We start from the raw sequence: 12,879 nt of genomic DNA, 5'->3' as shown, positions 1-12,879 counted from the left end.
GTATGTAAAAAGCAAAGACAAAATCAAAATGAAACTACTACAAAATATGGATGCCTGTCCAGTGCACAGGACTACAAGGACATTCATTAGCCTGCATTTCAGGACCTATTTCCAAAAGCACCTTCCATCATATCAAAATAATATCAACACATCATTCAACTATAAAAATCTGGTCCATAAACTGTACTATGCTAAAAGTCCTGCTTTAGCACTAGTCAATTTAAATAACAATCTTTTACATGGTACAGTCAAACAACTACTGAAACAAATAGAGCATATCCAGAACAAATATTTTGGAAGTAAAAGCCACTTACAAAATGCATTAGCTTTACAACAAACTAGCAACTACTGTACAAATAGCAACCTTCTATTAAACACACACAAAAAAGAAATACTAAAGTTTAAAAGTACCTCCGGTTAAGTACCAAACCGTGTGTGTGTTGCCGCAGGACTTTTTATAAAAGTAGCACAAAAACGGTAGACATAACGTACAAAATAGAAGACAATGAAGATTCCAAATGGCTCCAATTAGCTCTCTACCTTATAGCAGAAAACAAATTCGAAATTACTGACCCCTTAATACTTTGTAATTACTGCACTGCAAAACTTGACAACAACTAAACACCTTCATGTGCTATCACAAATAATTTGGAATTATTCCCACTACCAAAACCCCTGCAACAACTACATTTATATGAGAGCATCATAATTCAAACAGTGCACCCACTTCAAGCAATAATACGCCTTCAACACAAACAGCAAAATTACCTCCCTCTAAATTAGTAAAGGCATTCGTAGCAAAGTAGTTTATTTACCATTAGATCTCAAAGAAAATGTACAGACTCATACACTACAATCCAAAATATTTACTTCCAAAGGTATCTTATAACTCAGAACTATTACAAACTCTACAATCTTAACTGCATAGCCTAGCCAACACTTCACATACAAACTGTACAAATGAAACAGTACACAAACTTTTGGGTTGTGGATAGTTGATGGGTGTTTGATTCTATGGGTGTGTTATGTTGCAGTGGTTGTGGCCAGGGGCTAAACTCTTGGGTGCGTAGGCCATGCACCCAAGAGTCTAGGCCCTGGCCACAACCACCGCAGCATAACACCCCTATGCTACCAAACATTTTGACTGTGGTATATGGGCTGCTTATAGGGGATATTAATTACAATCAATCCTCTACTAACAACCCAAAACCAACATCATACTAACCTAAAATAGGTACTAGTGCATTTTTTGTATTGGTTTAGCTGATTGCTAAACTTTTCAATTTTATACAAAATAAACAGTTTACAAATTTACAGAATTTAAATACAGAAATATAAAAATAGAAAAATATAAAATTACTTGGTTAGACTTTTTCTCAAAATAACAAAATGTCACAAAATTCACAAAGCCACAACCAGGTCAATGCAAGCAATAAACTAGATATGTACCTAATTATCTATTCAAAGCTTGTTCCTGGTAAGATGTGTAAATATCTCATTGCTTTGGTTTCATAGTCCTCTCCTCTAAATCGAGGGCATTAAGAAATCCGATCGTGGCTATATGAACACTCATATTTCGTGTACTTGGGATTGCAGACCAACTATGTTCTGGTAATATATTAGAAATTTCATGCATGTGTTTAACAAAATGGATATCTCTCAATTGACACAATGCTGCACATTCGGTAACAAGATGTTCAAGCGTTTCTTTAACAGATAAATTAAGACAAAATCTGCAATGATTCTTCTTTTGGCTTATTTGTTTTCGTTGTGCTAAAATGTCTCGAGTTAGCCATAAATTTAAGTGTAAACATAGGATTGCAGACCGTATATTGGGGATTGGTGCTTTACATAAGTATATCTCCGGTACACCAAGTTTTTGGTAACAAAAATGTTGTGGATTGAAGTGTTTATACGTAAAACAAGTTACACGTGTATCTAGCCAATCCTGTATAAAGATTTTCTTTTTGGCATTGTCAGGATTTGTAATTACATTTTCCACTGTAATTGCCGCTGTGGCCATAATTAACATCACATACTTGGTCCATTCTTTTACAAAGCAGTGGGGAGAGCTAAATATGTAATTTGCTACTATTGACAACAAGGTGGTTGTTTTGTTGTATAGTAAACGTTTAGTATACAGTGCACATAATTGCCAATGATATTTTGCATGCAAAGAGGTGAGACTCAGCTCATATCTTTTCCAAGGCCCTTGGGTACTTTGCGGAACTCCCAGAATCTGTCGCCAGTATTTGGCTTCTATTTTTTCAAAGAAATGGTCTTTAATGGGACTGCTTGTTTCTAACCCATAGAGAAGGATTGGGGTCACCTTTTGACGCCAGTATTGAATGGCAGGTGTGAGGGAAAACGTACCGAATTTAGATAGTATGAGTTTGGTTTGTGATATCGCTGGGGTCACCTTATTTGCGACAAGTTTCATTTGTGTATTTGCCATTGGTATAGCATCAAAAGCAAGACCCAGGTAGGTGTAATTTGAAACAATCTCTAAATGAAAATTTTTCATTTTCCAGGCCATTTTATTATACATTGATACTTTAGGAACATAAAGTACAATTTGAGATTTGTTCAGGTTTATAATAAGATCATTATTGTCAAAATAATGAGTTATAGCTGTAAGAGGTTTTTGAAGCCCGCTGGGTGTTTTTGATATGAGTACGAGATTGTCCGCATACCAAAGAGCTTGTACGGCTACATTGTTCATTTTTGGAGAATCAGAATTTATTTCCTTAAGGGTAATTTTTATATTGTGAATAAAGAAGTTAAATAAGGCCGATGCAAGTATACAACCTTGCTTCAATCCTTTCGCAGCCTTGATAGAGGAAGATAAAAGGCCCATGATTGACAATCTGATCCGCACTGATGTTGTCGAATGTAATGCATAAATGATATCAATTAAGCACGCTGGACATTGTGCTTCTCTTAGTTTATTAATTAATTTGACTCTAGAAACAGAGTCGAACGCAGCCTGTAAGTCGATGAAAGCAAAGTATATTGGTGTTTTGCTATGATGAGCTTGTTTTTTTATTGCATTTATTGTGATGAGATTTACTGCTGTCCCCATTCCTGCAACGAAACCCGTTTGGTTTGGGTCTCGTTGTTGTGCTGTTTCGGTCCATAAATTAAAGTCTCTCAGCACTAGGTGTGTGAAGATTTTTCCAGTGGTATCGAGGAGCGCTATGGGGTGGTAGTTGGATGGTGCCCTCTATCTCGTTTTTTTAAAAATTGGAATGATGAGTGATGTACACCATGACATAGGTATAATTTGAGTTCGTCAAATGTGTTGAAATATATTACAAAGTATTATATCCCATTGCCTCGGGTGTTCCTTCATCATGTAATTTGTTAATCCATCTGGTCCCGCAGCGTGAGATGATGAAGATCTACTGATTAACTCTTCAATAATTTCTGGTGTACATTCTATTTTCCATGGTGCTGTAGATTGCATAGTGTATTGATAAGCATTGAATTTTTCACCTTGATATAGGGTTGTAAAGTGCTCTATCCATTGGGCTTCAGTTACTCCATTTCAATGAGTATCAACTTGTTTTTGGCCTGTAGTTTCATTCAGTAAAGACCATAGTTGGGTTGTGTTTTTACTGTTTATTAATGCCATGAAGTTTTCACTATTTCTTTGAAACATGACGCTCTTATGCGCACAGATCCAGTTTTTATACTTGCATTTAATAGTACTCCTGGCTTGTTGTCTTGCACTCGGCAGTAGTTTGAATGTTGCTCTTAATGCCCGTCTATAGCTTGTCTTTCTGGATGTAGTTGGCTGTCATAAGAGTGCCTATGTTTTTTTGATGAAAAACATGTATATGATGTGCATTCTTAAACAACATCAGGGCGTTAAGATAGGAGTCATGAGTTGGCTGGGATCCTGGGCATGTAGGATCTCATTCAGAGCCTTTAACTTTTCTTGCGTCCATTTGAATCTTGTTTTTGCGTTATTGATTATCAGATTTGGTGTTATCCATTGTTGTTGTTGTTGTGGCTGAGTTTCATCTTCCCAGGACCAAGTTAATAGCAAAATGTTATGATCGCTTACTGATTGTTTCAGAATCTCAAAATTAGTAGCTTTCATAAATAATTCTTCGGTCAAGAATATATAATCAATAGTGCTTGTGGATATACCTCTCTGCAAGGTCGGTTTAGATGGTATATCTCCTGGCAGAGAGCCATTCGCCATTTGCAGATTCCAGTCTTTCATGAAATGTATCCCTCTATTGGTTTCTTCACTGTTGTGCCTGGTGTTTGAGGCTATATTGTTTAGATTAAAGTCTCCCACTATGATGGTGGCCATAATTTTGGACGTTTTAGCTACCATCTCTAATAGACTACATAAATCTCGATAGAAGATACTTTCAGCAATTGCTGCCGGATTTCTGTAGAGATTAATTAGCGCTACGTCTGAGTTACCTTTGGATATTTTTACCAGCTGCATAAAATTATTTTGGGATGCCCAGGCTTGTATAGTGAAACCTTTACTGGTTTTAACCATGACTAGTAATCCTGCCATAGGTTGACCCTTTGCTGAATGGATTGCTGGTGTGAAAGCTACTGTGTGGTCATCCCATATCGGCTCGGTTAACATCCAAGTTTCTTGTAGAGCCACGATTTCAAAATTATTTAGACCATTGTGCTGATCCGTTTTTAGGTGGTTATGGCCTCTCGACATCCAGGAGGCGAGGGAAACGTTACACTTGATTGTAATCTGTAGTGGTTATGCTTTCGAAGGAATTTTGCAGTAAGCACATAGGCATTCTGGTTGTATCTGTTCGATCCTTTGAGGTTGTTTTCGTGGTGACAGTTGTGCCATTGTTTCTCTGGTAACTCTTTCTGGATCTTGCCATTTCAAAAAAGTGCCATTTTCACTCTGAACCAAGTGTTTAGTACTAAACTGGATCTGATCCACAGCTGCACAATTGATAGTCTGTTATCACATAAGAACTTGACTTGGTCGATATCAGCTGAGGAGATGTCTTCCAATTCAGGTAGTTCATTAAAGATGTTTAAAATACTAGATCTGCACAAGTCATACTTTTCGTAAGGAGCGTTCCGACATTTGAAAATAAGAGTATGAGTGCTCGCTTCGGCAGCACATATACTAAAATTGGAACGATACAGAGAAGATTAGCATGGCCCCTGCGCAAGGATGACACGCAAATTTGTGAAGCGTTCCATAAAAAAAAAAAAAAAAAAAGAAAATAAGAGTATGAAATTTCAAGAAGTTATTATTTTTTTTAATTTCCTTCTTTAATGTGGTCCCATTGTTATCTTCAGATAGTTGTTCTGGTCTGGGCCTTGATCCTGTTTTCCAGTTCTGTCCTTCACGATGTTCAAAAAGAGGAAGCATGGTCGGATGACAACTATGAGTCTCAGGTGGATCAAACGTGACTCCTGATGAGCTAGGCTTTGGTTCTATTTGGAGAGGGGTGTAGACACCTAACATCTTGGTAGGGTTGATTGATTTACAATTGTTTAGCCGTTGCAATAAATAATCATCAATCGCCGCTTTAATTTGGTCAACCCGTTCTTTAATGTACTGCTGCTCTACTAGCTCTTTTGAAGAAGCAGGCGGCACGATAGGTGTGGTTGAATTTACAGATCTGTTCTATTTTGACATAACTCCTTGTGTGTTAATTCGTTCTTTGGTTGAGTTCTCCGCCATCAACACTAATGCATTTAACGGTGAATGAACGGACGGGATAATTGTTGCTAGTGGTTGTTAAATATCCTCATGTGTTTCGCTCTGTTCAGATGAGTTAATTACATGAGGCATTGTATTAACTGCCGGGATAATAGTTCTTGTTGAATGCTTTTGTGTTGGAGCTTGAGAAAGAGGGATTGTTATTGGAGCGGACTGCGTTAAATCTACAGTCCGAATCCGTGATTTTGGCTTTGCCGTCTTTTTTTGCTTGTTGTTGTTTTGATATGGTTTTTAAACCAACAGTTTCGGGCGGTTGTTGACACGTGGTCGCTTACTGAAAACATCATAAGGCTCCACGGGAGTGGTGTGACTGTTATTGGTTGTTGGTCTGTCAACACTAATCCACGATGAGTTCGGCTCTTCGGTGACTACCCCTCCACATTCAGCTAGCCGAATTATGTGTGTGAACATCGGAACTGCTGTTGCATTATGCAGAGGAAGCTGTTGAGGTACATTGCCGTCATCTTTTCTGGAGGTTACTGCTTCGCTGCACGTGTGAGCCATTTGGGAGTTCGATTCCATCCAGGTAACTATTTTTTCAATTTGAGTTGCTTGATGATGTCATTTAATTTCCAGTGACTGAAACATTTTGTGCAGACTTTTAATTGTTGAGTTCACTGCTGTTAAAGTAATTTATAGTAGACTGTCTGTCATTGTTATCACTGATTGTTCTACTGTTTTAAGATGCCGTCGTGGTGTAGGTTGGATGAATGATGCCGCAAGTGAAATGCTGGAATCCATTGAGCAGAGCGCCCGATAATCTGGAGAAATGGAGATTGATGATGAGTTCATATTTGTGATACTTGCGTGGATAGATATATTTGAAAAAACTTCATCATTTTCAACACTTTCTTCAATGTGGGCTAATTTTTCTTTTTGTTGCGGATTGGTACAAGGTGATATAACTGTTTGTAGAAGAGTAGTGTCCAAGATAATTTGTATTGCACCTTGTTCATTACTCATTACTATTCCGGCTTTTCCAGCAATATCCACCTGTTGAGATTTGTTCAACACCTGATTTTCATCTTTTTTTGGCGGCTCGCAGAATTTACGGATGTCTTGATTGAGTTGAGGCGTTCTAGGAACAGGTGTTAATGTTATTGATTTACGCATAGCCACCCGCTTTAGTTTTGTTGCAGATTTCCCTGATTTTGGTGTGGGTGTCATAGGGAGTTCCGGCAGATCAGACATGTCAGATTTAAGGGTGTATGATCTCATAAGGAAATGACGGATCTCAGATCTACAAACTCTGTTCTCTGTCTTATAGTCTCGTTGTTCAGAGTAGTATTATATGTGTACAAACAAATATAAAGTTTTACCTGAAAATGCTGTAGATTAGTACTGTGGGTGTTTTTATTTTCAAAATCAACGAGTAAAAAATAAAGCCACCAGAAAACACTAGACCGCAGCACTGCAGCTCCGTGGCTAAGTGGCCAAGTGGTACTTGAGAGGACTTGCTGCGGTGCGCGTGCACAGTGCGCGCGGCCTTTCTATTTTATACACGCCTACTAAAAGGTGTGTCACAGAGCCCAAAACAAATGGAGAAAATGCAATTAAATACAGATTAAGGTAGTAATATAGTCCTTTATATATCCTAGCAGTATTCACCTGCTGGTAGTTGAAGTCCACAGCATATATTGTATTGAAATATAAGTCCAGGAAGAGCGTAGATCAGGGGAAGAGCAGTCCTCTTGCTTCCTGTAAACTAGTGCACTTATTATGTCCGCGGACAGCCGTGAACACCGCAGACATTGTAAACACATCAGGGGCACCTGCCACCTAAACAAATACAGTATTTGACACATCTCTTACTCCCCAACCCTTCCCAAGCACTTCTGCACACCAACACACTCCCCAAAATTGCATTTTGCCTCTGTTCGCCACCGCGCTGTCATCGGATCAAAGATGGCGGGCGCATCGAAACAATGTGATGCACTTCATGCCTCATCCCAGCCAATCAGAGAAGACGCTGTGTGTCTGCGGACATGACGATAGCCGATTAGCCAATCGGTGTCCTGTCCACGGAGCGAACAAGGAAGTGTGTCCGCGGAGCGGACATAGATATCACTAATTGTTTTGCCTTACGTTTTGGCCATTTAAAAAAAACTACTGGACGGATTTACACCAAATTAACAAAAGCACACTTTCGGGACTAAACTGCCACTCCTGCCGCACATTTGGTGGAAATCCGTCCAGCGGTTTGAGCTGTAGGCGTGCTCAAAGTTTTTTAGCATTATGTCTATGGGAAAAAAAGAAATATTGGGACCCCCCCTATAACTTTGCCCCTCCTGGACCAAACCTCACAAAAAGTTGGAAAAATATTCACAGTGGGCCATATACTGGAAAGTTTGGTGAGCATTCGTCAGGGGGAGCGAAGTTATAACCCGCCCAAAAAGTGCTCTTCCGATGGGATTAGAAACTTAACCATAACTACACAGCCACTACCGTGGGATGTGTAATATATATATATATATCTTCAAAGCACTGAGAAACGTCAGGCAGGGTGAGTAGCACTCTTCATTCTTTCGAAATTAGCATAGTCCGGACATCAGAGTTGAAATAAAATATATTCTTTATTCATGCCTTCCAATGCAGCAAAAAAAGGTTAAAAAGCCATTACAGTGAGGCTCTCCCAAAGTGCAAAAATCTCCATGCGCGTTAGGAACATTAACGCGTCTCGCGGCTTGCCTCGCCGCTTGATAACAACAATGCGTTCCCAGGAAACCATAGAGTTTTAAACCGTTATGCAGAGCCAACGGCAACCATTTGTGCCGACATAGTGGAGGGACTCCCTTTTGAAACGTGGCCCATTCGGAGCTGACCCATGGCGGACATCTTAGTATTGTTGGAGCCACACTAACGGCATGCTAATGCATGCCACTTCGCCGTGATCTGACTGTGTGGTCCCTGTCAACTGCCCTTCTTTTGGGTATATGGTCTGGATAAAACTAATTCAATAAAATCCAATGTCGGTCCGCCATGGTCTGTCACGAACGGTAAGCGTATCTCAGCGGAGCCCCTCCCGTGCCGAATACCTTATTATGATTTAAATGAATCAATATTCAAAAATGACATAATTTAAGTAAGATCCTTCTTGACCAGATAATTATATATCAAATTTTATCGTTACAGTGTCACAATGAAATGCAAAGATCACTATATTGCAAACAACATGATAAAGTGCAACAGTCTCTTTAAAGTGCAACGATCACTATAAAGTGCATAGTGCAAATGTCTTCATTCATGTGAAATGCAAAAGTGCACCAAATACCGATCTAAAGCTTGTCCGATTTGGTATGGAAGCCTACCATGTCAACTTATTTGTATTAGGACTTGGCAATTGTTTGTTCAGGCTCTGTAATACTAGTTCTAAATCAAACTCTGGTTTAAAAAGACACAGTCAAATATCACACATGTGTAAAATTATTGGTAAAAAGACAACCACCTAGTGAAATAAAATCGTATTTAATACGAGATAAAACAATATAAAAGGATGTTATTAAAAGACAGGAGGGGCCGGGCTAGTTACTGTACTCCTCATCCATTGTATTACATAATGGAACAGATGAAATATGAGAATCCTACAGTATTTCTGGACAAAGCATTAGCAAAATCACATAAAATCCTTCATCTTGTTGTTGGTACACTCTGAAACTTTCTGGAGGCAAAGAAACAGGGGAGCAAGGAAAAGTGCAAAGGCAGAAAGAGAAAAGAGGAAAGAGAGAACAGACAACAACAATGGGGGAGAATGGGCACAGCTAGATTTCCTACTTGACGATTGATCACTGGCCCAAAAATGTATACAATTCCTCGTTTATGTTGTGTCCATTTGGAGTTTTGCTCTCAAAGTCCAATATGTAGCGGGTCTCTCTCTGTCTCAGGATTTTTTCTTTATCGCCTCCTCTGGGTCCTATCTCAATTTTATGCACACCAAAGAACCCGAAGCTAGCCACGTTTTTCTCATGAAACTCCGCAAAATGTTTGGCCATTGGGTAGTTGGCGTCGTTATTTACAATGGCCCATACGTGTTGTTGGATATGTGTCTTTAATTTGCATTTGGGGCTCCCTACGTACCACTTGTTACATGCGCAGGTCAGCACATAGACAACGTATTCCGTTTCACAGGTAATTTTACCCGATATGCAAACAGTTTGACCGGTAATGGGGTGATTGAAGGAGCTCCGAGATTTGGCGTATTTGCAATGGGTGCATTTGAAAAAGCCCTCTTTTTTGTTAGTGGATAACCATTTTGCCTTGTTGCGCTCCTCTTCTTGGGTCATGTAACTTTGCACCAAGACGTCTTTTATAGATCGATTTCTTCTGAAGGTTATCTGTGGGCTATTTCGGAGGTTTCTATTAAGATCCTGATCCGCCATGAGGATTCTCCAGTGATTAGTTAAAATTCGTCGAATCTTAGGTGCCTGAGTGTCAAAGGTTAAAATTAGTCGGGTGCTGTCTTTCTCCGTATTCTTCCTCTCGTTATCTTCGGTTCCTGCTATGAGACTAGAACGTTCCTTAGCTCTCGCTTTGAGCTATGCCCTTTCAATCACTCTCTTAGGGTATTTTTGTCTAGCAAACCCTTGAGCAGTTATTCTACTCTCTGTATCATAGGATTTCAAGGTACTGCTGTTTCTTCGCAACCGGATAAACTCTCCGTAAGGGACACTCAATATCAAGTTTTTCGGATGTCCACTGTGTGCATGGAGGGTGGCAGTTGGCCCTGTGATTTTTCTATGTAGTTCGCTGGTTATCTTATTATTTACTATCTTCACGTTCACGTCAAGAAAAGTAATCAAAGTGCGACTGTGTGTTTCTGTAAATCGGAGATTGTTATCGTTGAGGTTGAGTCGGTTGACGAACTCTATCCATCCTTGTTCGGTTCCCTTCCATATTATGAAGAGATCATCTATATATCTCAGCCAGAGAATGATATTGTCTGTGTGTTCATGGTTCATATCTGTCCAGACCTCTCGTTCTTCCCATGCGCCCATAGTAAGATTTGCATAGGACGGCGCAAATGTGGTGCCCATAGCGGTTCCTTGTAGTTGTTTAAAATATTCATTATTGAAGAGGAAAATGTTGTTCGTCAAACACAAGTCTATCATTGATAGTACCATTTGATTGTGTTCCAGATAGTTGAGGGATTGGGTCTGTAGAAAGTGTTGACACGTCTGTTTCCCATATTCATGGCCAATAGATGTATACAACGAAACCACATCCATGCTTGCAAATAAATATCCTTTCTCCCAGGGAATGTCTTCTATTCTTGATAGAAAATCTGTCGTGTCTCTTAAGTAAGATGGCAATACTGACACAAATGGAAAAAGAACTTCGTCTATGTATTTCGACATATTTTCCAATGCGGAACCTATCAAGCAGACAATAGGTCTTCCTGGGGGTTTCTTCATATTTTTGTGTACCTTGGGAAGAAAGTAGATGGTAGGTGTAATTGAGTTGGTAGTCGTTAGGAATTTGCGGCTCTCTTCGGACAGCAGACCTTTTGCTTCCCATTCTGTGAGTAGCGTGTTGATTTTGCTTTCAAGTTCTTTGATGGGATTCTGAGCAATTTTCATGTAGCATTTGTTGTCATTCAACTGTTTATAAGCTTCTCTTATATAGTCTTGCCTGTTTTGTAAGACTATATTGCGCCCCTTGTCCGAGGGTTTGATGATACAATTTTTCAGTTCATGCAGCTCTTGTAGTGCCTGTCTGTCTCCGAATGATAGATTATCATTCCAAATCCTTTTCTGTTCCTTTCTTCTGAGTTTTTTCAGATCTTCAATTACTAGACTCTGAAATGCCTCTATGTTATTGCCAAGGTTTGCCACTGGATTAAAGTTGGATTTGGGTTTCAGTTGACTCTTAGTGCTCCAGTCAGTTCTGATGTTCAACTCTTCAAAGTCTAAGGGTTCACCCTCAACCCCTATAGCTATACCTTTTTCCAAGTCAACCAAATCTGTTAAGGTGATTAACTCCTTAATTTGAACCTCAGTCTGGCCCATCTCTCTATCTCTGGGGCGTTTTTTGAACACATTTGTTGCAAAGAATTTCTTTAGACGTATTTTACGTATGCATTGGTCAAAGTTGATTTGTGTCTGCACGTAGTCGTTTTTAGCTTTTGCGCAGAAATTTAAACCCAGGTTTAGTACTTTTATCTGGTTGGGGGTGAGGACGTGATCTGATAGATTGATGATTCTTAGATTTGTTTCATCCTCAGTATTTCGCTCTGTTACTTTCCAGAGCGCAGCTGTCTGGCCGGGGTATTGCTCATTGCATTGCCTGCTCCTCTTCCCCCTCCTCGTGGTTTTCGACCGCCTCTGCCTTTGCCCGACTCTGATTTCCACCTCTTTGTGGCTTGTTTTTACTGCCATCTTGGCGTAGTAAACGCATTTCGTCTAAAACATTCATGCGAACAATGGGTTCATCAGTCTCACTGCTCGTTAAATCTGATTCAGAGGTTGATGCATTATCATTCGATTGTTCTTCAGTTGGTCTGCTTGGTCTGGATAGGGATGCTTGTCTCATCTGGTCAAATCTTTTTGCAAATGTGTAGACCCTTCCTCTTTCATAGTCCTCTTTATCTCTAAGAAACTTTCTTTGTTTCCTTTGCTTTATTTCCTCTTCGTATTCGGCCAAACTCTTCTCCATGCTGCCCCTTAACCTCTTGCCCTCCTCGGTTTCAGGTATCTTTTTTAGTGTTTTTCTGTTTCTTTGATTTTTTCCAATGTCTTTATGCGGTCCGCACCAGCATACTTTACCAATAACTGCAAAAATGTTTTGAACATCCAATCGTGGCAACGCTCCATTCTTGTAGTATTTGTGGGTCTAATTCCTCGAAGGAAGGGATGGTCAGAATTCTCAAACCTCGTGGAATTCTACTTTCTTCTATATAATTTTGGAGTGAGTGTTCCTCCCACCACTTACTCAATTCCCTGCGTTGTAACTTCTCCAATTCTTTGCGTTGTAACTTCTCCAATTCTTTGAGTAGACCCAATTCGCTGTCACTTTTGGGTGCCGTTGCAGTAGGGGTGCTGATGCTCCTGGCTTGCAAGGTTTCATTAAACAATGTTACGGCTTGTGCCTTTCTAATTGCCTCTTTGTTGCTTTGGGAGTTGGCCATATTGCAAGGTTCACAGAAAAATTCTGTT

At 39.7% G+C, this 12,879-nt stretch overlaps 1 protein-coding gene and 1 non-coding gene across 2 annotated transcripts in view; one reads left to right on the top strand and one right to left on the bottom strand.

Moving 5' to 3' along the window:
• LYPD1 (LY6/PLAUR domain containing 1) overlaps nt 1-12,879 on the bottom strand; it is a 440,156-nt gene that overhangs the window by 411,558 nt on the left and 15,719 nt on the right. The window lies entirely within an intron of this gene.
• LOC138490561 (U6 spliceosomal RNA) lies at nt 5,105-5,211 on the top strand. Its single transcript, XR_011275507.1, has one exon. It is a non-coding gene; the product is annotated as a U6 spliceosomal RNA (small nuclear RNA).

This window comes from Ambystoma mexicanum, chromosome 9, assembly GCF_040938575.1.
Source record: "Ambystoma mexicanum isolate Mex_15411 chromosome 9, UKY_AmexF1_1, whole genome shotgun sequence".
Classification (NCBI taxonomy): Eukaryota; Metazoa; Chordata; class Amphibia; order Caudata; family Ambystomatidae; genus Ambystoma; species Ambystoma mexicanum.
Note: the sequence above shows the minus strand (reverse complement) of the source record. Positions and strands in the feature narration are given on the sequence as shown.